The sequence below is a fragment of the Capsicum annuum genome, chromosome 8, assembly GCF_002878395.1.
Source record: "Capsicum annuum cultivar UCD-10X-F1 chromosome 8, UCD10Xv1.1, whole genome shotgun sequence".
NCBI lineage: Eukaryota > Viridiplantae > Streptophyta > Magnoliopsida > Solanales > Solanaceae > Capsicum > Capsicum annuum.
In genome coordinates, this window is record NC_061118.1 from 78437080 (window position 1) to 78463153 (window position 26074).

A 26074-nucleotide genomic window follows, 5' to 3' on the forward strand; every position below is an offset into this window, starting at 1 on the left:
GACAGTTAACAATGTTCATGCATGTAAACCCTATTTATATTTAGCCTACCTCACTCGTATACTCAGTACATTCCCGCATACTGATGCATTTGCGCTATGGTGCTTTCTTTTCATGTTACACCATAGGTTTAGAGACACGAGCTCCAAATCAGTAGTAGCAGTAGCATTTTTAGTTGCAGAGATTCAGTGAGTCCTTTTCATACGAGTATGATATGATTTGATTTATTGATTATTATTTTATCCAGTTATTAGTTTACGAAGTTAGTTGGAGACATGTTCCTTCAACTCATTATTCAGACAATACTTAGAGGCTTTCAGATTCAGTATTCAGACTTACGTTTAGATTTGATTCAGTTTTCAACTATTTTGGGTATGTTTCACCCATATGGATATTATGTTTTGACAAATTCTTTATTCAGTTGAACCTTATGGCTTACATGTTCATGTTTTCCATATTATTATGGTATATATGTTTGTACAGGTACAAATATCATTCATGGGTTAGCTTGTGTTCCCTTGGTGTCATGAGCACTGTGTACCATTCTGATTCAGAAAATTGAGACGTTACAGACTCCTTAGGGTAGGCCTAAAATCTTGCACACTTTCCGATATTAAACATAATATCTAGCCTTCTTGTAATAAGATATAGTAAGAATCCAATAAACCCTGCATATGTGATCTTATTAACTAAGCGACCAAATTCATAATTTTCTATCTTAGAATTGGTTCTAATTATAGTTTCAATTGGCTTGGCACCTCTCATTTTATATTTCTTCAGTAGATCCTTGATGTACTTTTCTTGACAGATCATTGTCCCTTGAGAAGTTTGGTTGATTTGCAAACTTAAGAAGCAACTCAGTTAACCCATCATGCTCACTTCAAATTGATTCCCCATTAGCATTGTGAAGTTTTCACATAGGTATTCAGAAGTATCTCCAAAGATTATATAATCAATATATATTTGAATAATTTGTAAGCTGCTACCCTTAGACTTTAAAAAGAGAGTATTGTCAATTTTTCCTCTTTAAAATCTATTTCCAGAAGAAACCTTTAAAGCCTCTCATACTAAACCTAGGTGCTTTAATCAATCCATAGAGAGATTTTTCCAATTTGAGTACATGATAAGGAAAATCTTCATCTTCAAAACCTATAGGTTGTTTGACGTAGTGTTCTCCCTTTAATTTTCCAATAAGAAAATCACTTTTAACATACAGTTGGAAGAGCTTGAATCTCATATAGGCGAAAAAAACAATAATAATCCTGATATCAAATATCCTTGCTATAGGGGTAAATATTCGATCATAATTAATTTCTTTCTCTTATTAATAGCCTTGAACACACAACATTGCTTTACTTCTATTGATAGTTCCTTGATCGTCTTGCTAGTTTCTATACACCTATTGATATAATTCAAACGACCATTAAAGCTTTTGATGACATCCTTGGAGGCCAACACTTAGAAACTCAAGCTTTGGTTACCTCGAGGATACAAGAGCATGCGTGAAGGATCTATTTTGGACATTAAAGAGAGCAATTTCATTTGTGTAGGGTTGCTTGGGGACTTTCCTTGATGATAACTTGAGAGCACAAGTGAAGAAGTGTTTTGAAGAACTTTACACACTCCAAAACGCTCTAAGGAAGCCTTTAATTTACACACTAAGGTAAGCCCTTTTTTAAGATCAATTTAGATATTGAACATGGTGTTATAACACACTATTGTCGCCCATCTCATTAAGAACATGCTTGTTATTTTTTCTTCTTTTATAATAGACTATAAATAGTCCCTTATTAGATCATATTTCTACTTAGTTGATTATTAATATGGAATATTGAAAGAACAACTCTTCACCCTAAACAAAGAGATAGTAAAATTGAAACTAGGGTGACACAAAGTGCGGATTCACTTGTGTTGCATTTTTTCTTAGAAATGTGAGTTCTTGAGTGGTCGATTCTCTCTTGGGTTTATGTAAGAGTTTGGTTTGCTATTGTGTGTCTTAGGGGCTCTACTGTTTGATACACACTTTAGTTCCTATTTCTTATAATAGTCTATGTCTCACTATCTATCTTTACTTTATTGCAATTTTTGTTTTGTATCTTGTCCTCCCTATCTCATGTTTGTGTTGTTGTTGTGAGTTGTTGTTCATCTAGTGTCAATTTTCTCTTGTGTTGTTGGCTGTTTTGGTTTGTTTTGTATCCATTCCTATATCATTTGGTATCAGAGTGTTATTTATTTTGTTCCTATGGAATCAATTTTGGGCTTGTTAACTTGAAAATAAAAAAAAGTGTTGAAAAACTAAAAATCTCAGAAAAGAAAATTCTGTCCCGTTTTTCTTAATAGGACAAAACATGAGGATTAGATTTCGTGTGTTTTTTGCGTCTTTTGTTGTTTATAGTGTTAGCTCATTGTCCCCTAACACTAATAGGGCCTATATCTAAGATTTAAGCTTAATCTAGGTTTGTTTGAGTTCTTCACCATTGTTGGACTTGAAGTTTGATAAAGCTTGAAAGGTTATCTTAAAATTTATTGAGGGTTGTAGCTTGAGAACGTGTTGTTATTTTTGTGGAGTTCAGTGTGAGCTAAAAGAAACAAAAATTATTCAATCTAGGGATCGTTTAGTTTTGTTTCCATTCTTGAATGTTCCTGGTGTTCATAGCCACCTTCATGTTGTGTTGAAAAAGATTCTTCCTAGGAGGTTATTTAATCTTATACCAAGTGGAAAGAAAGGGTGTCTCTTTGTTTGTCTTGGAAATTTTTCCAAGACATCATAAAAGAACTAAGGGAACAAAAGACTTCCAAAAAGCCTTATTACAAAAAAAAAAGAGAAAGGGCACATTCTAAGGTTGACAAAAAAGAATAGTTGGAAAGGACTTGCAAAAAGGTTGTCTTGTCAAAAGGGTGCAAGAAAGTCACAGTTCTTTGAATTCTTAAAAAAGTCTCCAAAGTCTTTGTTTGTCTCTCTACTATAGCCAAAACATCACTCCTCCTATTAAAGATTGAACAATTCAATTTGGAACAAGAAAAAATTCAAAATTTCAACAATTTCAACGACAATCCAAGGCTGCCACATCATCACTCATCAAGAACCGACCCTTAGGCTCAAATGTCAGATTTCTAAGTTTCTTTTCTTTGTTCTTTTAGTTTCATTTATTGATTCTAATACTAATTGACAATTTAGTAATCATCTACTAGGTTGTTAGTTGGTTTTGAGTCTATTTATTTTGTGTTTGCATTCTTTGTGTGCTTTTATCTTTTTTTCAATCGTTGTAATTTATTGGATCAAGTACAAAAAATATTTATTTAAGCCTCTCAAATAAAAATCCATTCCGGAGTAGAGTAGAACTCATCCTCAACTTCTCACAGATTATAAGACAATTTTCAACACCTATGAAGCAAAGTTTGACGTACCCGAAGGTGTGAGAGTGTATGGTGAGAATACTTTTGAGCTAACTAATTTTTTGTTTTCTTTGTTGTTGTCTTTTTTAAATAACATAGATAATAATACTAGCTCGGACCCTTTTGATGATTTCAAATGGGACCTTGAAGAGCTGCGTCGATTTACATCCATACTATGACCACCAAATCTAACTTCTCTTTTCCACGCTCTTCTATATAAAGAACTTCTTTGTGATGAAGAGAGCTTCCCAAAGACACAAGTGGTCTACCGTGACACACACAAAGGTGAATACCATACCTCATGTGAAATACAAGGTAAAAATGCTATATCCTACACTCTTACAGAAATAGAATGTTGTGGTGTGGCTATTCGTATCCAAGTAGATGTACTTATTGGTTTTCCTAGAGGAGAGAATTCCATGAATCTTCCTTTTGTGATACTCTTGGTATTGCTAGGTTTCAGGAAGATCCAATTCTTTTTGTAAGTAAGCAAGCACTAGTTGATCCTATAGATGACAAAATTGATTCTTTTTGTAGGAACTAGTTGTGTCCACCTAGTGCTAGCACTTGTAATGTGAAAAGGCCGCATTTCCAAGTGATGAGAGTATTCACACACTAGTTAGCCCTCATGGTGTGTCTAAGTCAGCATGTGAGTTGCTAAAACAAGTGAGGGTATGCATGATGATCAACTTACTCATAAATGTAGCCCACTACTTAAGCATGTGTATGGTGTGTTTCACGAGGCTCAAGTTATTGATGATGTTGATAAAGTTGATCAAGAGATTGGAGATAATTCTTTGAGCATATTGTGTGATAAAAGCCTTATTATTACTTTTTCGCATAAATATCATGTAAATGAAAATATTGGTCAAAAGATAAGAGTGAACCCGTGATCTTGTCTTATGGTAAAGATTCTAATATTTACTTGGATCATAGGGATAATCTTGTGCTTGAAACAACTTTGAAACTTTATACTGAACTTTTCGAGAGTGAAGAACGTGCTTGTTCCAAATCTATCTGCGGGATAGATCACTCTCTCTTTACATAGAATATCTTGTTTGAAGGTGGTGTAATCTCTCCTAATGAACCTAGTTGTGAGAATCATGTTGAATGTATAGCTAGTATTGAAGTCTATATCCTATATACTAACCCACTATGGTGTGAATACATTCCTCCTAAAGATGGAAATCTCTTCTTAGAAAATAAGAGTACTCTTAAGGGTAAGGAATGTGTAGTATTAGAAAGGAATAACCAATTTGGTGGTGAAAGTTTTGACTTTCTTGAATATTTAAGAAACCTGTTTGTGGTTTCATGCTTGAAAACCCATGAGCAACGGTATCTATATATAAATATATATATGTCTCCTTGGGGTAATGCTTCTAAATGTTCATCCTTGTTTGATACACTTGTGCTTAAGTTGAGTGATATCTTACTTGTAGATGCCAAGTTCTCTATTTATTTGAAAGGAAGAATGTGTATGCATTTAAAAGTTTTGTATTCATCCGTGTATGTCTTTACACTTGATTTCTTTCTATACTACCTTTTTGCTTATGATGACATCCATGCTAGTCTTGGATTTGTGCTACATAGAGGTAGAAAATTTGTTGCGTTGTCCACTTGTGTGAGTGATAATGCTATATGGATTTTGTGGACTTTATAACCAATTGAAACACCACCCTTGGTATGGTCTCTTGAAGAAATAAAGAAGCAATTCTGTCTTATGGCTCATAAGATGAAGGTAGTTCTAGTTTGTGGATTATTTTATGCCATTAGGACCTTCGTAGTTTCCTTATCTCTTGGTGATTTCAATAACTAAATCCTTTGTGCATATTTTTGTAAGTTTTTAATACTTAATTCAAAAATCCTTGGTTATATTGCAAATATGTGCAACCTTGGCATGTTGAGATGATTTGTTGTTCTAACCCTAACCCTCATGCCTTGAGAATTTTGTATTCGTTTATCCTTTCTTTTATTTTGCATGGTTTGGATTCAAGGTCGAATCCTTTTCAAGAAGTAGAGGATAAAATGAGACCAATAGCCATCATAGATTTTGATGACATCCTTGGATGCCAACACTTCAAGAATCAAGATTTGTACACCTCGAGGACATAAGAGCATGCATAAGTTACCCATTTTCGACATCCAAGAGAGGAATTTCGTATGTAGCCGGTTGTTTGGAGGCTTCCCTTGATGACTACCCAAGATAACAAGTAAAGAAGTGTTCTGAAGATCTTTACACACTCCAAAACACTCCAAGGAATCCCCTAATTTACACTCAAAAGCTAGCCCTTCTTTAAAGGTAATTTAGAGATTGCACATGGTGTCTTAACACACCATGGCCGCCGCTCTAATTAAGGGCATGGTGGTTATTTTGTCTTCTTTTGTAATAGACTATAAATAGTCCCTTATTCGGTGATTTTTCTACTTAGTTGATTATAGATATGGAATATTGAAAGATCACGTCTTCTCTGAAAAGAGAGTGTGAAACCAAAACTAGGGTGACACATAGTGTGGATTCACGTGTGTTGCATTTTTTCTAAGAAATATGAGTTCTTGAGTGGTGGATTCCCTCTTCGATTTATGTAAGAGTGTGGTATTTCTATTGTGAGTCTTAGGGGTTCTAGTGTTTGATACAAACTTTAGTTCATATTTCTTGTAATACTCTATGTCTCACTATTAGTCTTTACTTTATTACAATTGTTGTTTTGTATCTTTTCTTCCCTATCTCATGTTTATGTTGCTATCATGAGTTTTTTTTCATCGAGTGTTGATTTTCTATTGTGTAGTTAGTTGTTTTGGTGTGTTTCATATCTATTCTCGTATCATCTATTTGGTCCCACTAATTTTTCTGTCAATAAGCTTGGGGACCAGGTGCCATACTTTACTTCTTTCAAATTGCTGAAACTCCTCCTTTATTGCATTGATTCGGTCAACATCTTTCAGAGCTTCCTTCATATTTTACCCTTAATTTATGATAGGAATGCTCAGAATGCCATAAATTTTCTGGCTTGATCTCTTATTTTAACTCCAAATTCCAAAGGTTTAGTCATATTCTCAACTAGATGAGAAGATTTGTGCCTCTAGTTCGACCTTTTGAGATGAGTTCCACTAAGACCAGGTCCTTGAGAATTTTAACTAAACCCTTCTTATACTTCTTCTACTAGAGCTGGGGTCTGTGACTGAGATCCTTGATCACCATCACTTTTATCATTCTCATTTGCATCATTTAGTTTATGACCATCATCTTCAGCTATATCATCTCTTTGAACAGGAATGAGTTCTTCAATTTCTGAATCTTCACCCTCACTTGGATTAATTAGCTTTTATGACTGATCGATGACCACATGCCCAAATTCTTCAATACACAGAGTTCTTTTATTGAAAACTCTGTATTTTTTAGTTGTTAAGGAATATCCCACAAATATTGTTCATCACTTTTATAGTCAAACTTCCCTAAATAATTCTTTATATTATTTAGAATAAAGAATTTGAACCCAAAAGATCTAAAGTAGTTAAGATTAGGCTTTCTATTGAACACAAAATTATAAGGGGTATTTTTCATGAGTGATCTAATCAAGCACCTATTATTCAATAGCAAGCAATATTTACAGCTTCAACCCAAAAGTTCTTTGGAAACACACTATCAATAAATATGGTCCTGAAATCTCTATGAGTATTTCACTTTTTATTTCAATAACTCTATTTTTCTGAGGAGTCCTTGTAGTAGAAAACTTATGACATATTCCATTGTCAGCACAAAATCCAACAACTTGAAAGTTCTCAAATTCAGTTCCATGATCAAACCTGACTTCAGCAATCTTAAAATTCAGCTTCATTTGAATTTTCTTGGAAAAAGTAACCAGAACCTTATAGGTTTCATACTTTGTTATATACAACATCGTCCAGGTGAACCTTGAGTAGTCATCCATAATCACAAACACATACATATTTCCACATCTACTTTGGACTTTAACAGGTCCACGCGGATCTATCTGAAGCATCTTAAGTGTTCTAGAAGTACTCACCTGCTTCTTCCACTTAAGGGAAGACTTGGTTTGCTTGCCCTTAACACAGGCATTACAAACCTTGTTGTCTACAAATTTCTGCATTTGCATTCCATAGACCAAGTCCTTTGAATTCAACTTGTTTAGCAAAGTGGAACTTACAATTCCCAACATTGTATGCCATAAATCAGCATCTTCACTTTGAACATTTCAGCAAGTTAATTCCCCTTCAGCCACATACCTATTTTTGACCCTCTTGTCCTTGAGAATAACTCTCCTAGATTTCAATCTTTACACAGAACATCAATCAGCTGAGAATTTGACCTCATTACCTTGGTCACAGATTTTAGAAATAATTAAAGACTGTACTTTATGCCATTAACATAGTAAAAATCTTATATTACTTGATTGGGAGATCTTCCAATCTTTCCCACACCATGAATATAGCCTTTTTTACCATTTCCAAAAGTGATATCTCCACCATAAAGTTTCTTAAGAGAAAAAAAGCAGTCAGTCCTCACTGTCATATGCTTTTAACATCCACTATCCATGAACCACTTCTTACTACATTCCCCTACTCCAACCTGCAAACATAGTCATTTCTTATATTTAAGAACCCACTTGAGTTTGAGTTCGCAATAGGAAGACAAAGGTGGGATCAAATATTTCTTGGCCCATCTAGGTAGAGTGTTCCTCTTCATCAAATTTTTCAAGGACATGAAATCCTTAGGATAATAGCTCTCCTACTAGATGTATTAAGTACTTCTCATTTTATCTCTAACCTAATGGTAAAAGTTTTCCTTCAAGTGTCCATCTTTTCCACAATGACTACATAGAGGTGTACATACTATTTCTAATACTATGAGTAGGATTCCCATGAGACCCAAGGTATTGGGTTTTGTACTGATATCCAAGCACTTTAGCATTATTGACAATCTGACATGTTAAATTAGAAAGGTTTTGAGAGGATGTGGTCCATTTTAGTGATTTACTAAGTTCATCCCTTAGACGGACAGAGTCCCTTTATAATTCCTCATTCCTATAAAGTGAAGTCATAAGATGATTTTGAGAATCCCTCAACTTTTCCTCTATCTTAATTTGGAGACTTGAGGCTTCTTTATTCCCTTTACTATCATAATCATCCACTTTCTTAAGTTTATTCATTAAACTCAAATTTCCTAATTTCAACTTAGTACATTGTTCCCTTATTTCAGATATCTAGAAATTTAAAACAATTAATACAAGCTCCTAATTTTTTACTTTCTCTTTAGAGTATTTTTATCAATAGTCAGTTCATACACAAAATCAATCAACATATTTGCTAGTTTCTTTCTCTTTCTAGAAGAGTAATTATCTAAATTTTCCTTATTGTAAGAAAGAGTTACCTCATATTCCTCTTCATCTATAGTGTTTTTCATGAGATCAAACAATAAATCATAGGTAACTTTACACTCCTCCACAAAAAACACAGACATATCTTCTTCCTTTTCAGCTTCATTAGATTCACTGAAGGAATCTCCCCACATTGGTAGCACCTACTTCACAGCATAATTAGTTGTAGCCTTTCTTCTTTATTTTACAGGGACTTGGTAACTATTTTTTCCTGTGTCACCTCTAGTCTTGAGATATTCCTGGTAATCTATTTTTTTCCATTAAACAGTACTTAATTAAATTCCCAGGACTTCCACATTTGTGACAAACTTCAACAGTGCCTCCCTTTTTTTGCTACTTCCACTTCTTTGAAACTGACCACTATTCTTTATAGATCTAACAATCGTTTTTGCGAAATAAGAAACATCGGTGTCTTCTTCACTTGAATAAGACTTTGAAGCCTTTCAATTCCAGAGAATTTTCCCTTTTTTCCTTCCTTCTTCTCTTATCCTTGCTGCATCTTGAGCTATTAGTCTTTAGATTACCAATGATTTCATTCATAATGAGATTCTTCAAGTTTCTTGGCTTAGTAAAAACATCTAATTTTCTTTCCCGGGACATAGGAAGAACACTTAGAATTTTTCTCACTTTCTTATACAAAGAAATTACTTCTCCTAAGCAGTGTAGCTCATTTGTGATAGAAGAATCTTGTATGCATTTCTTAAATTGTCTCTCCTTCCTTCAAAGAAAAAGTTTCATACTAAGTAGTCAGTATGTCAACTTTTGAATCATTCACATTAGTTGTTCCTTCATTAGTTGTATTCAGGTAATCCAATATTTTCTTAGAATTTTCACAACCAGAAATCCTATTATACTCATCAGGTTGTGCCATAGAAATCCTATTACTTTCGATCTTCATCATCAAATTCTCTCCTACTTTTGACAACCATCCTTTTTCTATCTTTTTTTTCAACTCTATAACAGGCATATAACGACTATGAAGTATTATATCTATCAACTCACTATCCTTATCCATAATAAAGTCATACATCTTAGTTTTCCACAACCAATAGAATTGCATATTAAGTTGAGATGGTTTAGTGCCAAATTGCCCTTTTTCCAGATTAGATGGAGTAAACATGATAAATAAATCACTCTAGGTATGAACCTTTTAGAGCCTTCTCGCTCTGATACCAATTGTAGAAACATGAGAGATTTCACCACACTACGAGGGACCAGGGTCTTTAAAGTGAAACATAGGCTATCAAGCAGTAAAGAAGTTAGGAAACAAAACTTTGCGGGAAAATAAAGAACACAAAGATTTAACGGTGAAACCTCCTTGCTCAAGAGAGGAAAAAACACGGCTTTCCCTCAAAAGTACTCAATAGTTCACTATAATAAAACTCTTGATTATAGAAACAAATAGAACCTAAAGATAGGATCAACATGTTTGTAACAACTCTATTTTAAACCTACCTTGACAACTTTGCCTAGAACTCACCTCAATATTATTTAACTCTAACCAATATCAACTCAGGTAATTATACCTAAGAACTCTCAAGAAAACAAGAAAAGAAATACTCATATAACTTGAGTAATTAAATTACAGACCAAGACTTGACTAACAACACATATACTATTAGCACACAAAAGTTTTGGACTTGAGCAATATTATAATTTTTGTTGATTTCTTACTTTGAACAACCTGATTGCAAAAACTAATGAATTTAGGTGCATTAATTTCCATTTATAGCTGGAAAATAATTAGGCTAGAAATATGATTAGGCTAGGTTTCCTGATAAGTACAAGCTTACCTACACAGTTTGTTACACTAACATATAGTATTATATAGGATAGTGACAGTTGAACTGAATTCATGAAGACCCAGGGTCCTGGTTCCTTGTTGTCAACTAATCATCATAAAAAATAACAGGTTGTGTGGATGAGTTGTAAAAGTTGAGACTTTGAGTGACCAATACTCAAAACTATGATTGCTGATGCGGGATCTATATGACTAGGTAGTTTGAGACCCCTTATTTTTCATATGATTGAGAGGTTTCAGTCCCCCATATTATATTACATGATTGCATTCTTGTGTCACCTTGATATTCCAAGAGGTTTGAGTACCCCATAATGCATATGTGTATCCTTTGGTTCGTGCAACCATACACACTAGGGACCAACCTTTGATGAGTGGTAAAATTACCACCCATTTTCTCTCAAAATTTGTGCACACTATCATGACTTGATTGTATAAATAAGACATTTGTTATTAAATTCACTAAATTTTATATTTTCCAGGCACACAACTTACGAGATGGAAAGATATAGATGTAAACTTAAAAGATCAAAACATAGGAAAGAAGTGCAGCTGAAGAACTTGAAGAAGGAAAATGCATCAATTACCATGATCGAGGTCCATGGGCCACGATCGAATCCAGTCAAGCAAGGTCAATGGACTGCGATCGCAGTTATCATATCATGGTTGTGGTAGTCATGATCACGGAAAAGTGTCAGCGACCAAAACAGTGTGGGATTCTGCCCAAGGGCTATTTGGTTGTTTCACACAGTCATCCCTAATCCTCTTATAGGCTAAAACCCTTTCTCTTTTGGGTATTCTACACTATTAAAACATTTTGAATTTGAAGTATAAAAAGCCTAAATTAGGCAAGAATTCAATTGTCTTGGGATTAGGTTGAACTACGGTGCAACTATGTGTGGGTTGTGATATATTTGTGTATATGCTAATTTGTTGATAATGGGTTTTGATATTGCTTGTTTAAATTAGTAAGTTTTTGTGGGTGAAAGTCTCAAATATCAAAAATGGGTTTGTGGGTGAAAACTCAAAAATCTTAAAATCCTAAACCATCCTTGAAAAAGGGGTTTGGGTGAACTTTTAGAACCCATATCATCCTAGAAAGAGGGATGTGTGTGACAAGGCAATAGTAGGCAATTAATATATCTACCTTGCTAATTTTCACTATCTTAGATAGTGGGCATCTTCCAAGAAATAGGGATGCATAATTGAGGTAATAGATGGTTCAAATTTGACACATTTGTTAGGTACCCGAGAGGGTCAATGAGTTAACTTCTTGAGGTTTTATTGATAGACTAGCCTCAAGGATCTTAGACCTATCCTACAATATAATTGACAACTAGCATGTACACTAAACCATCATACACCCATGCATAACTTTCCCTTAGATAGACATAATCCCAAGATTCTTCTCAAGTTGAATTTAAATCATAATTTTTGTTTACGTTGTTGACTTGAGTTGATATTGACTAAACATATGCAAAACCACCCCCTTATTTTTATATATGTTTTTTTCTTTATTTATTTTGTGGGTTACTCATTAGTAGTATTTCACACCCACAGTACTAGAATCTAATTTTGCTCCTCGTGGATTAAACCTCAATATATGTTGAGCTGTTGACAACGATAATTCGTTACCACCTTCAATGGTATAGGTGAGCATTATAAAAATGGTTCCCTTATCGGGAAGTGAAATTTAGTTTTCACTTATGCGGTTTTGAGTATTACTTTGCGTACACCCGTTGTGGTTTGTATTTATTTTTTCTGTTGTTTTTGTTTCCCTTTTAGGTGATTCTCATAGTGTTCACAGAACCATGAGTCATAATGCAAGCATTGTTGGGACTTCTAGTGAACCTCTTGATGACGGGGAGAAACTCAATGATGTTGCTTGATCAAGTGCCATCTTTATCCTACCTACTGAAGGGATTGGTATGTTTTATGTAACGAGCGTCATGTTGCATATGCTCCAAATGAAGGGACTTTTTGGGGGACAAGCCTATGAGGACCCCAACTTACACTTAAAGAATTTCATCAAAGCATGTGAACCCATTAATATTTCTCACATAATTCAAGAGTCTATACAGCTTCATCTTTTTCCATTTTCTCTATTGGGAAAGGCATTGTTGAGGCTTCACTCTCTTTTAGTCAGATCCATCACCTCATGGGATGAACTCACTATGGTTTTCCTTGATCGGTATTTCCCAATATCCAAAATACTACAATTCATGTATGAGTATGGATGATTGATTTGGTAAGGTTAGGCTTTATTGGGCCGATCATGGTTGTGACCCTATTCTAGAGTCTTCCTGTGAGCATTACGCAATTTTATTATACGCTAAAAATTTAGCTCATCCAACATTGTATAAGGTGGTTAGGTTAGGTTAAGGGGGCAATCTCTGGTATTTGTTGGAATTGGGATGCCTGTTACGATAAGGCCCTAATTTGGGCTACATTAAGTTGATATCAGAGCCTAGGTTCATAGTTAATTAAGAGTCTACAAAGCCGTGTCAAGCAAAGTTTCTTTTAGGGGTTTGTAGCGTGCCACACTCATAAATGAGAGGCAATAAGACACTTAGGAATATTTCACTTTCAAGGTATTCTTTCTTTAAACTTGACTTCTAAGTCCTTTAGTTTCCTCTAATCCTAGTTTGTTTATCTTTTAAATTATATCTCCTAGATATGGAACATAAGAAAATTCTTCTGCCCCATCTAGAAGTAATGCTGAAGGAGTATGTTCTACTCTCGAGTTTCATCTTTGATGTCATGGTCGTATTCTTGATGTTACCAGAGAACCTCCTATTCCTTCTACTGCTCCTCAGGTCTCTCAGGGCAACATGATGAATGTAGAGTTTCATCAGTCTATGCATGTTATTGCCCAACTAGTTGCTTCTAAGGATGAGCGGTGTACGACTAGCATTATGTCTATTGAGGGTGCTAGGCTTGGATAGTTTATGAAGATGGTTCCTTTTAATTTTATAATAGTAAAGGTGGAGGAAGACCCTCATGTCTTTCTTAATAAGATGGAGAAGATCTTTCGAGTAGAAAGGGCTACTAATATGGAAGGAGTAAACATTCCTTCTTATCAGTTCAAAGAGGTTTCTTATCTGTTGTATAAGGTATGGTATAGAGATAATAAGGTTGATGTAGAAGAGGATGGTTTGTGGGAGGCCTTTTCCAATGCTTTCATGGATCGATTCTTTCCTCAAGAGTTGAGGAATGCTAACATGTAGAAGTTTGTGAACCTTAGGCAATGAAGATTATCTATGAAGGAGTATAATTCGAAGTTCCATCAGTTGTCGAGGTGTACTCCTAATTTGATGGCTGATACAAGGTCCGAAATGAGGATGTTCACTTCTAGGCTGAACAGAGATCTTATTCAGGAGAGAAAGACTATTTTGCTCATGAAAAATATTGACATATCGAGGATGACTCTTCATATGCAGTAGGTTGAGGGTGAAAAGAGAAGGCATCCAGAATATATAGATAGGCAGGGTAAGCGAGGCAAGTTTTCTGATCAGGGAAGTGCCCAATCTAAGGGTGTTCAAAATAGTAGGAAGTGGCAAAAAATTAAGTAGGGGATTTCTGGCTCCGTCTCTACTGCCAGTGTTCCTTACCCCTAACAGTTTGACGACAGGCATCATTTTGGTGGAGATAATTCTCGAGCATAGGGATACCAGTCTCAGGCAAGCAGAGGTCAGTTTATTTCTCCATGCTCTCTTTGTCTATTTTGCGGTCATCCTCATTAGGTATTCTATAAGGAAGGGAAGGGATAATTTCTTCAAGTATAGCTAAGTAGGCCATAGCCTTAGGGATTGTCCATCAAACAAAGTTGTTACGGGGTAAAATAATATTTTGGTTGCTTTATCTTCTATTTCTACACCTGATGGCGGGCATCTACTTCTTTTACAGCTCCTAGTTCCAATGTTGGTAGGAACAGGTTGTATACTTTGGCTTCCCATCAGGAATCTAATGCATCGCCTAATATTATTAATGGTATGTCATAGTTTTTCTCTTATGATATATTATTTTCTTAATTCAGGCTCTACCATTTCCTATGTGACTCCCGATATAGCTATATCTTTTGGTTTTGATTTAGAGAGTATATTGGGTTTATTTTCTATTTTTACACTTATAGGAGATTCAGTCATTGCTGAATAGGTCTATGGGGGGGGTATTTATGAGTGGTAGACAAACTTCGACAGATCTATTTATGTTGGGTATGGTAGATTTTGATGTAATATTAGGCATTTATTAGTTATATTCTTGTTATACAAATTTGGATAGTTGAACCTATAGGATTATCTTTGAGTTCCCTAGTGGGCCTGAAATAGAATGGGAAGGTTGTTCCTTATCACCAAGGGGGAAATTTATTTATTATCTTTGAGCTCAGAGGTTAATATCTAATGGGTGTCTTTATCACTTGGTCCGGGTTAAAGATTCTGATTCAAAAGGTCCTTTTGTATCTTTGGTCCTTATGGTTATTAAGTTTCCAGAGGTCTTACCGGATAATCTTCCTAGTGTTCGTCCGAATAGGGAAATAAAATTTGGTATTGATTTGCTTCCGGACACTTGTCCAATTTCTATTCCACAGTATAGAATGGCTCCGGCTGTGTTAAGAGAACTTAAGGAGAAAATTAGGGATCTTTTAGGCAAAGGGTTTATTCATCCAAGCATTTCTTCATAGGGTGTACCGGTGTTGTTCATGAATAAGAAGGATGGTTCTCTTCGTATGTGCATCAACTACAGGCAATTAAATAAGGTAACAGTCAAAAACAAGTATTCTATTCCTTAGATAGATGATCTATTTGACAAGTTACAAGATGTCAAGTTCTTCTCTAAGATAGATATTTGGTATGGGTACCATTATTTAAAGATTAGAGAGGTGGATATCCCTAAGAAAACTTTTCTCACTCTATATGGGCTTTTTGAGTTTTGGGTGATGTCATTTGGATTGACAATTGCCCCGATAAAATTTATGGATTTGATGAACAAGGTTTTTCAGCAGTATTTAGATCTCTTGATCATTGTGATTAGTAATGATATTCTGGTGTATTCAAAGAGTGTGGTGGATCATGCTAATCACCTCCGTATAGTGTGTAGGCCTTAAAAGAACACCGATTGTTTGCTAAGTTCTCTAAGTGTGAGTTTTGTATGAATGATGTGACTTTCTTTGGTCATATTATTTCTAGTAAAGGGATCAAGGTGGATCCACAGAAGGTGTTGTGGTGAAGAAGTGTCCTATACATACGACTCCATCTATTAATCAGAGCTTATTGGGTTTATCCGGGTATTATAGGCGGTTTGTAGAGATTTTTTTGTTGATAGATTCTTCTTTGACTAAGTTAACTTGGATGAAAGTTACGTTTTCTTGGTCGTATACGTGTGAGGAGAGTTTTGATAAGTTAAAGGATAAGTTGACTTCGGCTCCAGTTCCGACCTTTCCAGAAGGTAATGATGGGTTTATGGTTTATTGTGATGTATCTTAAGTTTGTCTTGGTTGTGTGTTAATCCAACATGGGATGGTAATAGCCTATGCTTCTAGGCAATTGAAAGAGCATGAGAGAAACTATCCTACTTATGATTTTGGGCCATTGGCCATTTTGTTTAATTTGAAGATATGGTGACATTATTTGTATGGTGTTCACATAGATATCTTTTCTGATTACAAAAGTTTGCAGTATATGTTCTCATAGAAAGAGCTTAATCTCAAGCAGTGAAGATGGCTTAAGCTTCTCAATAACTATGATATGAGTCTTCACTACCACCCAGGTAAAGCTAACGTGGTTGTTGATGCTCTTAGCAGGTTATCCATAGATAGTTTAGCTTATATGGATGAAGAAAAGCAAGAATTGGTGAAGGATATTCACCGTTAGGCAAATCTTGGGGTTCATCTCTTGGACTCTAAGGATGGTGGTATGATGGTGCAAGAAGTTATTAGATTGTCTCTTGGTGTGGAGATTAAGGAGAAGGAAGTGTTGGATTCTGCCTTGATAAAAATCAAGAGTATAGTTGGTGGGCAAAAGGTGGCGGATTTTGAGATTATCAATGATGGTACTTTGCTGGACAAGGAGAGGTTGTGTGTTCCTGATATAGATGATTTACATCAAATGATCTTAGCTGAGGCGCACGAGTCATGCTACGTTGTTCATCCTGGTTCAACTAAGATGTTCCATGATCTCAAGGAGATCTATTGGTGAAGTGGTATGTAGAGTTGATTTTGTGTTCAAGTGCATTGTATGTCAACAAGTTAAGTTTAAGCACATGCAGCCTGGTGGGTTGTATTAAGAAATTGAGTTGCCTGAATAGATGTGGAAGGATATCTATATGGATTTTGTTACCGATCTTTCTCGATCTAGAAACCAATTTTATTCAATTTGGGTCTTTGTGGATAGGATGACAAAGTCTGTGCATTTCTTTCCTGTGCGGACTAACTTTTCGACGGGGGATTATGCAAAGCTTTATCTTCAAGAGATTGTGAAACTACATGGGGTGCCTATTTTTAATATTTCCTATCGCGGTACGCAGTTTATGTCCCACTTCTAATAGTATTTCCTGAAATGATTGGGGCCTAAGGTGAGTCTGAGTACTACTTTTTATCTGTAGTCAGATGGTTAGGCACACAGAACTATTTAGACATTGGAAGATATACTTTGAGCCTATGTGGTTGATTATGATGGCAGTTGGGAAAAGCATCTTCTATTGGTAGAGTTTGCATACAACAATAGCTATTATAAGAGTACTGGTATGGATCCTTTTGAGGCATTGTATGATAGGAGATATAGATCTCCTACGGGTTGGTTTGCACTCGACCAGTATGAGTTGTTTGGTCTGGATTTGGTTCATCAAGCTATGGAAAAGGTAAAGGTGTTTCATGATAGGCTCAAGGCTGTGCAGAGTCATCAAAAGTCCTATATGGATGTTAGGCATAGAGACTTAGAGTTTGTTATATGGGATAAGGTTTTCCTTAAGGTATCTCTTATGAAGGGAGTAGCGTGGTTTGGAAAAAATAGAAAGTTCAGTCCTCAGTACATTGGTCCTTATGAGATTTTGCAGAGAGCAGGCAATGTTGTGTATGATTTGGAGTTGCCATCTAGCTTGAGTTTGGTTCATCCGGTATTCTATGTTTCTATGTTGAAAAAGTGCGTAGGTGATCCATCATCGATTGTTCCTTTAAGGGGTTAGATATATCAGATTCTCTGTCTTATGAAGAAGTCCCTGTCGAAATATTGGATAGGCAAGTTCGTCGATTGTGGACCAATAAAGTAGATTTAGTTAAGGTTCTATGGAGAAACTATAAGGTGGAAAAGGCCATATGGGAAGCAGAGGAGGACATGAAGTCCAGGTATCCGCTCATGATATTTTTGCAGAAGGAATGTGTTCTTGAACACGTCTTTATTTTATGAGTTTGTTAAAGGAAAGTTTAACATCTTTGCCATTATGTTTTCAAACCTTCTTAAAGGGATTTTCTATAATGTAAATGAAAATTTGTGTAGTTACCCCTACCTTATCTATCATTCGGGGATGAATGTTCCTAGTATGGGAGCTTAAGCATCTCGGGTTTAAACCATTGGAAAATTTCCTAGAATCCCATTCTTCGGACTCAATAAGACTCTAGGAAATATGTTGGGGTAGGAGTAATGAAGTCCTGTAGTAAGATGACCAGTGTTAGTTGGTATGATGGTTTTGGTCACGAGAATGGATATGACTTAGGAGTCAATGTCATATGGTTGGGTATGAGTCGTATAGGTGACTCATAAGGTGGACAATATCTTATCCTCCTATTTTAACATTCTGCCAGGGATCAGATCATGGGTACGGATCATATGCTAAGGTTACAACTTGGGTGGATTAGTCGTAAACTGGACAATGTTTGAACTATGGTTGAGGCTTGGTTACGAGCTGGTCGGTATCAACTATAAGGGAGGTTACGACTCATAAGGAGGTCGGTTGTGACCCTGTGTCGGGTTTTAGGGGATTTAAGTGGGGGCATTTTGGATATTTCCCTACTTACTCTAATAAGGATCCACGACATCTAATACACTTAGTAGGTTATTTACCCTATTATTTTACTCTTAAACACTTAGAAACTCTTCCTAAAAATATCATAATTCTATCAATAGCTTTTGGCGCAAAGAGCTAGGGTTTCAACTAAGGGATTACTATGGAGATTATTGTGGTGATTTCATCCATCAATCTTCTTGGTTTAAGGAATGATTCTTCCATAATTTTTATTTCAATTATAGGCATAGTTATATGGTTGATTTCATGTTTTTTCTCTTGCATGATTATGGCTTTTATCTATTGATTTAGTGGTTTTGATAGTAAATGCTTGGTTGTCATTTCTTATGGATTTAATTAAGTTTTCTATGCATTAACGGTAGTTTTGGACAATTGAATTGCATGTTAATGGTCTAATGGTAATATTATTTGGTTTTGGTTATATTATGCCCCCAAGGTATTTGATAAAAATACTTATAAACATATGTTCATTGCATTGTCTTATTTTAATGGTACTCTTGCTTGTTTTTGACTTATATGTGAAACTTCAAATGTTATTCAATGATTTACAAAGGTTAATGGCTAATTGATTATTCTCGTGGAGAACAAGGTAGTCTCCCGATAGGTTTAATAAGGCTAATAATAGGGCCTTGAATATCCCCTTAATCTGAATGATTTTGCTATGGATAATGCTTGCAAGTATGGTGGTGTAATGATACCACTGGTTTGTTTAATAGCCTTGGGTAATAAATGGATAATTGTATTGTTTATTAATGGTTTTAATATGGCATTAATAGCGAGGAGTGTAAGCTAATCTATGAAAGGTGGTGGTGTCGGGAAGATAAAAAATGTAAACTCAAATTTTTTTATATATGAGGGGTCTTCGATGGCCACGTACGAGTGTCATGTTTATATTGAAAGGATATACTAGTGTAATACCACACATGTTTCTATGCTAGTAAGTGAATAGGTATTCCTACGTATGAAATCTCCTATCCTGTGATTCATACTTGAGTACATGACATAAAATGAATATCCTAGTGATAGGATAGCTTATGATGCATTAAGCATGTTCATATGAGTCACTTAAGTTAATACAAGCTAAGAAGTTTTGAATCCATCAAGTTTTGGTGTTCAATTTTACAAGGGTCATCTTTTAACGAGTATAACTCGATGTTAGTGTGGTATTTTGGCTGATTTAGACCCACCAAATTGTAGAGAATCAAATTAGCCTTCCAGCGATACCCATTTCACCTTAATCCAATACCCGAGCGAAAAGTTATGCCCATTTTCGTGAGAGACAGTAAGCATAGGCGATTGGTTAGGCGCTGCCCAACCCAAGCATAGGTGATTGGTTAGGAGCCGCCCAACCCAAGCATAGGAGATCATTTGGGTGCCGCCTATGTCAATTCCAGGTGCCAAAAACACTCCATTTTGAGTTATTTTAAGGGTAATTAAATCTTTAAACACTTCTTACACGTCCCTAAACTTAACCCTACAAAATATATAGCTTCTAAACATATTGCAACCCTATTTTCATCTTAAAGCTCATCATCCAAGAGCACTAAAAGAGAAAAAAAACTATTGTTTCATAATTAAGCTTGAAGATCCGATTTCAAGGAAATTCCTCCGTCAATCATCAAGAATCTTCCTTCTAAGGTATGCGTAGTGTTCATCCACGGATTCCTTTCGTCCGTGGAGTTCAAGAATCAATCTTTAAAATACAAAAGCTTGGTTGATTATGGTGATATGATCATACCCATGTTGATGCTTGTTTGTTTTGCTATATAATAGTATGCGTGAGTTGATTTATGGATCCCTTTCATCCATAAAGCTCAAAAACCCTCTTTTTCATTATAAAGTACGATTTCTATGTTGTTGGGTGTTGATGATCATGTTGTTAATATTGGGTGATTCCCAAGATGGAATCTTTATATGCTTTTATGAATCATGATATCATATGAGTTGGTAACATGTAAGTTTGGTTGTTCATGATGTATAATTTGATGATTTCACTGATGCTTAAGATGTGCATGTAAGGTGTTTGATAAAATGCCTAAGGAACTAGAAATCATGCAATATAGCTAAATTGTGACTATGTGAAGGATTCATGATATGCCCTTACGTTCCAATGACTTCTATGTTGTTAATGTTCCTTGTAAATGTTGTTGGAATACTCATGAACTATTCTTATGAGATTATGCTATGTTTACTTGCAAATCCTACTTATAAACAAGATGTATGATAACCATGCAATCCATATGAACTTCCATGCTATTGGTATGTGTTGCCCATATGATTATGCAATGAACATAATATTAAGATTGGGCAAGTACTTCCATGTGATTTGAAATCCTTTCCATGCTATACATTGTTGATAAACTTGCATAGTATGAGATCCCTACTTATGATATTATAAATTATGGAATCTACTCTTATGATCAAGTCAGTCATGTGTGTCAGTTTCCTTCCATCGAGTCCTGGGGGTACTTGTACCGAAAAAATATAGCTGTGTGCCTAGAGCCATGTCATGTTTCACGATATCCGAACTTAAGCTATAATTCCATAGACTTCAGTCAGTCATGTGACTCAGGAAAACCTCATGATCTTAGTCAATTGTCAGATATCAGTAACATTACGCCAGACAACAGAATTCAGTAAGATTAAGTAATGCACAGTCAGTTATTTATATCTAGTCCCTCAGGTTGGAAGTAGATGTTAGCACCGATCAATCTAAGGATGGGAACTCACCCGCCAGTTCAGAGTGTGATTCCTAGTAGTCATCCTTGTGTTGTAGAACTACGTAGCCAGCGTAGGTTGAGAAATGTTAACCCATTAGATTAGGGTTGATGAGGTGGCTTAACCCGTCAATTTAGGGTTCCCACCATTCTCATTGAGTGCCTGCTAGATAAGTGTCACTCACAGGCTGTCGACCCATGGCACAGTATTGACACCCCTCCAGTCGGGGCAGAGATTGGACCCCAGCTTAGCCATAACGGCGTATATGGAGCATGTCGATTAAACACTACTTCCCACAGTTTCAGTATCAGTCTCAGTAAAAGAACTCAGGGCATTCTTCAAATTTCAGTATATACAGGACTGTCAGATACAGTCGCCCATGTTATCAGTTTCAGTATCAGTTATGACAGTTATCAGTAAACCATATATTAGCTTACAGGTCATGCTATCACGTATTCACGGTCCCAGTTTCTATATATGTGTTTTTGCACTCCCATGTTCATATTAGTCTGTCAGTGCTGTTCATGCATGAAACCCTTTATGTTTAGCCTACCTTCCTCGTATACTTAGTACTCCAGTTGTACTGATGCATTTACGCTATGGTGCTTTCTTTTAATGCTATACCATAGGTTCTAAGACACGAGCTCCACCCAGAAGTAGCGGTAGCATTCTAGTCACAGAGACACAATGAGTCTTCATTGATTTGAGGATAATATAATTTGATTTATTTATTTATTTCTTCAGTTCAGTTTTACGGAGTTAGTTGGAGACATGTTCCTTTAACTCCTTATTTAGATAGTTTAAAGGCTTTCAGATTTATGTTTAGATTTATGTTCAGGTTGAGTTGTTTTGGGTATTTTCACCCATATGATTGTAGTTCAGTTGAACCTTATGGCCTTACAGTTCTATGTATTCCACATTATTATATCATGATTTGTAGTATACAGGTACAGATATAAGTCATGGGTTAGCTTGTGGTCCCTCAGGGTTATGAGCACCGTGTAGCATTCCGGTTTAGCGAATCGGGGTGATACAAACTTGGTATCAAATCCTAAGGTTCAATAGAGTCCTAGGAAGTCTGAAAGCCGTATCTAGTAGAGTCTTATACATGGATGTGTTGCGTGCCACATTTATGTGCGGGAGACTATAAGATGTTTTAGGAATAGTCCCCTTTCTTCATTATTCATGTCATGCTTGTGAGCATAATCAGAAGTGAAACTCTCAGTCTAATCCATTCTTCTCTTATTCCAGACCATGGCCCCAAAGAAAAGAAACCAACCAGCTCCTCAGCCCGAAGACCCTTTGGGCGAACATGTTTCCCATGCGGAGTTTAGAGCCACATTTACCACACTTGATCAGTCCATGGCTGCAAGAATGAACGGCCACCAGTTATTTCGGCCAATCCAGTGGCCACTCCCAAAGCAGCTAGGGTTCGGGACTTCACCTGTAAGAATCCTCTATCTTTTGATGAGTCTAAGTCTAATGAGGACCCTCAGGAGTTCATTGACCAAGTCCAAAAGGTCATCGACATCATGGGTGTTACTTCTATTGAGAGGCTGAGTTAGCCGCCTACCAGTTACAGTATGTTGCTCATGATTGATACAAACAGTGAAAGTCTGAGAGATTAGATGATACAGGCCCTATCGATTGGGAGGAATTTGTCATAACCTTCTTAGACAGATTCTTTCCCCAAGAGCTGAGGAAAGCCAAAGTTCTCAACCTCAGGCAGGGGAATATGACGGTTAGGGGGTATTCTCTCAGATTTACTCAGCTAGCCAGGTATGCTCCTCATGTGGTTGCAGACAATAGAGCTAAGATGATCAAGTTCGTGTCAAGGGTCAATGATAGCATGGTAAATAAATGTAGGTTTGCGATGCTGATCGGTGATATAACCTTAGTAAGAATCATGACTCATGCCCAGCAAGTAGAAGAGCAGAAGTTTAAGACTAGGGAGAGGCAGAGCAAGAGAGCAAGGTCAGGTAATTTCAACTTTGCTCACCCCAAGTCAGAAGGAGGAAACCGTTCACAGTTTTTCTCCAAGACAGCCGTTCCAGCTCCTTCCTCTGTAAGTGCTCCAGTGCCAAAGTTCAGATACGGCAATCGTAACAAAGTGCCAGGCTTTAAATCTCAGGGCAGTGTTAGCAGTTCCTGAACGAATCCCCTTTGTCAGACTTGTGGTAAAAACTACAAGGGCATTTGCAGAGCCGGTAGTGATGTCTGTTTTAGTTGTGGCAAGCCAGGCCATAGGATTAGGGAGTGTCTGTAGTCAAGTCTTTAGGGTTAGCAAAATCATTCTACATCTCAGTCCAGTCGCCCGGACAAACAGGGTGCCATTTCTAGTACTACCAGTGGGCAACGCCAAAATAGACTCTATGCTCTTCAGTCCCGGCAGGATCAGGAAAATTCTCCTAATGCCGTTATTGGTACGTTACAGATTTTCTATATTCATGTTTATGCTTTGCTAGACCCAGGTGCATCTTCTTCTTTTGTTACTCCATACATAGCAGGAGATTTTGAAATCATTCCCGAAGTCCTAGCAGAGCCCTTCTCAGTCTCTACCCTAGGGGGTAAAACAATCATAGCTCAGTGGGTATACAGGAACTGCCTGATTATGATATCTCAGAAATCCACATCAGCAGATTTAGTGGAGTTAGAGATGACTAATTTTGATGTCATTCTCGGCATGGATTGGCTTTATTCCTGCTATGCCACAGTCGACTGCAGAAATAGGATAGTTTAGTTTTAGTTCCCGAATGAGCCCGTCCTAGAGTGAAAGGGTAGCATTTCAGTATTCAGGGGTCAACTTAAGGGGTGTGTGTATCATCTTGTACATGTTAAAGATTCTAGTTCTGAATCTCCCAGCCTCAAAACAGTCTCTGTTGTTAATGAATACTCAGATGTCTTTCCCAAAGATCTTCTAGGCATTCCTCCCAAAAGGGAAATAGACTTCGGCATAGACCTTCTTCCGGATACTCAACGTATTTCTGTTCCGCCATACAGAATCGCACCAACAAAACTCAAAGAACTGGAAGATCAGTTGAAGGATCTCTTAGATAAGAGATTTATCTGACCCAGCGTTTCCCAATGGGGTGCGCCAGTATTATTCGTGCGCAAGAAAGATGGTTCTCTCAAGATGTGTATTGATTACCATTAACTCAACAAGGTCACGGTCAAGAACAGATATCCTTTTACCAGGATTGATGATCTATTCGACCAACTTTAAGGTGCCAGTTACTTCTCCAAGATAGACCTCAAATCAGGCTATCATCAGCTCAGAGTTAGAGAATGTTACATTTCGAAGATAGCTTTCCGTACTCGGTATGGTTACTTCGAATTTTTAGTCATGTCATTTGGTCTTACCAATGCCCCTACAGCTTTTATGGATTTGACAAACCGTGTGTTCAAGTAGTACTTGGACATGTTTGTTATAGTCTTCCTAGATGATATTCTGGTCTATTCTCTCACAGAGCGTGATCATGCAGACCATCTCAGGATTGTTCTTCAGACTCTCAAGGATCACCAATTATTCGCTAAGTTCAGCAAGTGCAAATTTTGGCTAAGAGCAGTAGCATTCCTTGGTCATATTGTTTCCAGTGATGGCATTAGAGTAGATCCTCAGAAAATTGAGGCTATAAAAAACTAGCCCAGACCCGTATCTCTATCAGATATTAGGAGTTTCTTGGGTTTGGCTGGCTATTACAAATGGTTTGTCGAGGGATTTTCTTATATTGCACTCCCATGTCTAGATTGAATCAGAAAAAGATTAAGTTTCAGTGGTCAAATTCATGCGAGAAGAGCTTTCAAGAGTTGAATACTCCACTCACCTCCGCTCCAGTTCTAGCTATTCCAGATCGTTCAAACGGTTTTGTAGCCTATTTTGATACATCTAGAGTGGGTTTAGGTTGTTTCCTCATGCATCATGGTAAGGTCATAGCCTATGCCTCCAGACAGTTAAAGCCACATGAGAAGAATTATCCTACTCATGATCTTGAGTTAGCAGCGGTAGTTTTCGCCTTGCAGATTTGGAGGCATTATCTCTATGGAGTTCATGTAGATGTCTTCACAGACCATAAGAGCCTCCATTATGTCTTTTCCCTAAAAGATCTCAATATTCGCTAGAGAAGGTGGTTAGAGCTCTTGAAGGATTACGACATGAGTGTTCTTTATCATCTGGGCAAGTCCAATATTGTAGCCGATGCTCTCAGTCGACTCTCCATGGGTAGTATTTCTCACATTCAGAATAGTAAGAAAAAGATGGCTCAGGAGATCCATCAGCTTGCCAGACTAGGCATTCGCTTAGTTCATTCTTCAGAGGGTGGTGTATGTGTTCATAGTAGTTTAGAGTTATCTCTAGTTTCCGAGGTGAAAGAGAAACAAGACGGGGATCCTAGCCTTGTCAAGCTCAAAGATTCAGTTCAGAATCAGTAAGTCGAGGTTTTCTCCTAAGGGGGAGATGGTGTTCTTCATTGTCAGGGTTATCTATGTGTTCCAGGTATAGATGAATTGAGGCAGAGAATTCTTGCAGAAGCGCATGATGCACGATACTCTATTTATCCAGGGGACACTAAGATATACTGTGACATGCGGGAGATATATTGGTGGAGTAGGATAAAGAGAGATATTGCAGAGTTTATGGCTAAGTGCTCTACATGTCAGCGGGTTAAGATAGAGCATCAGAAATCTAGTGGTTCCATGCAAGAGTTCACCATTCCTACTTGGAAGTAGGAAGAAGTTAACATGGACTTCGTGACA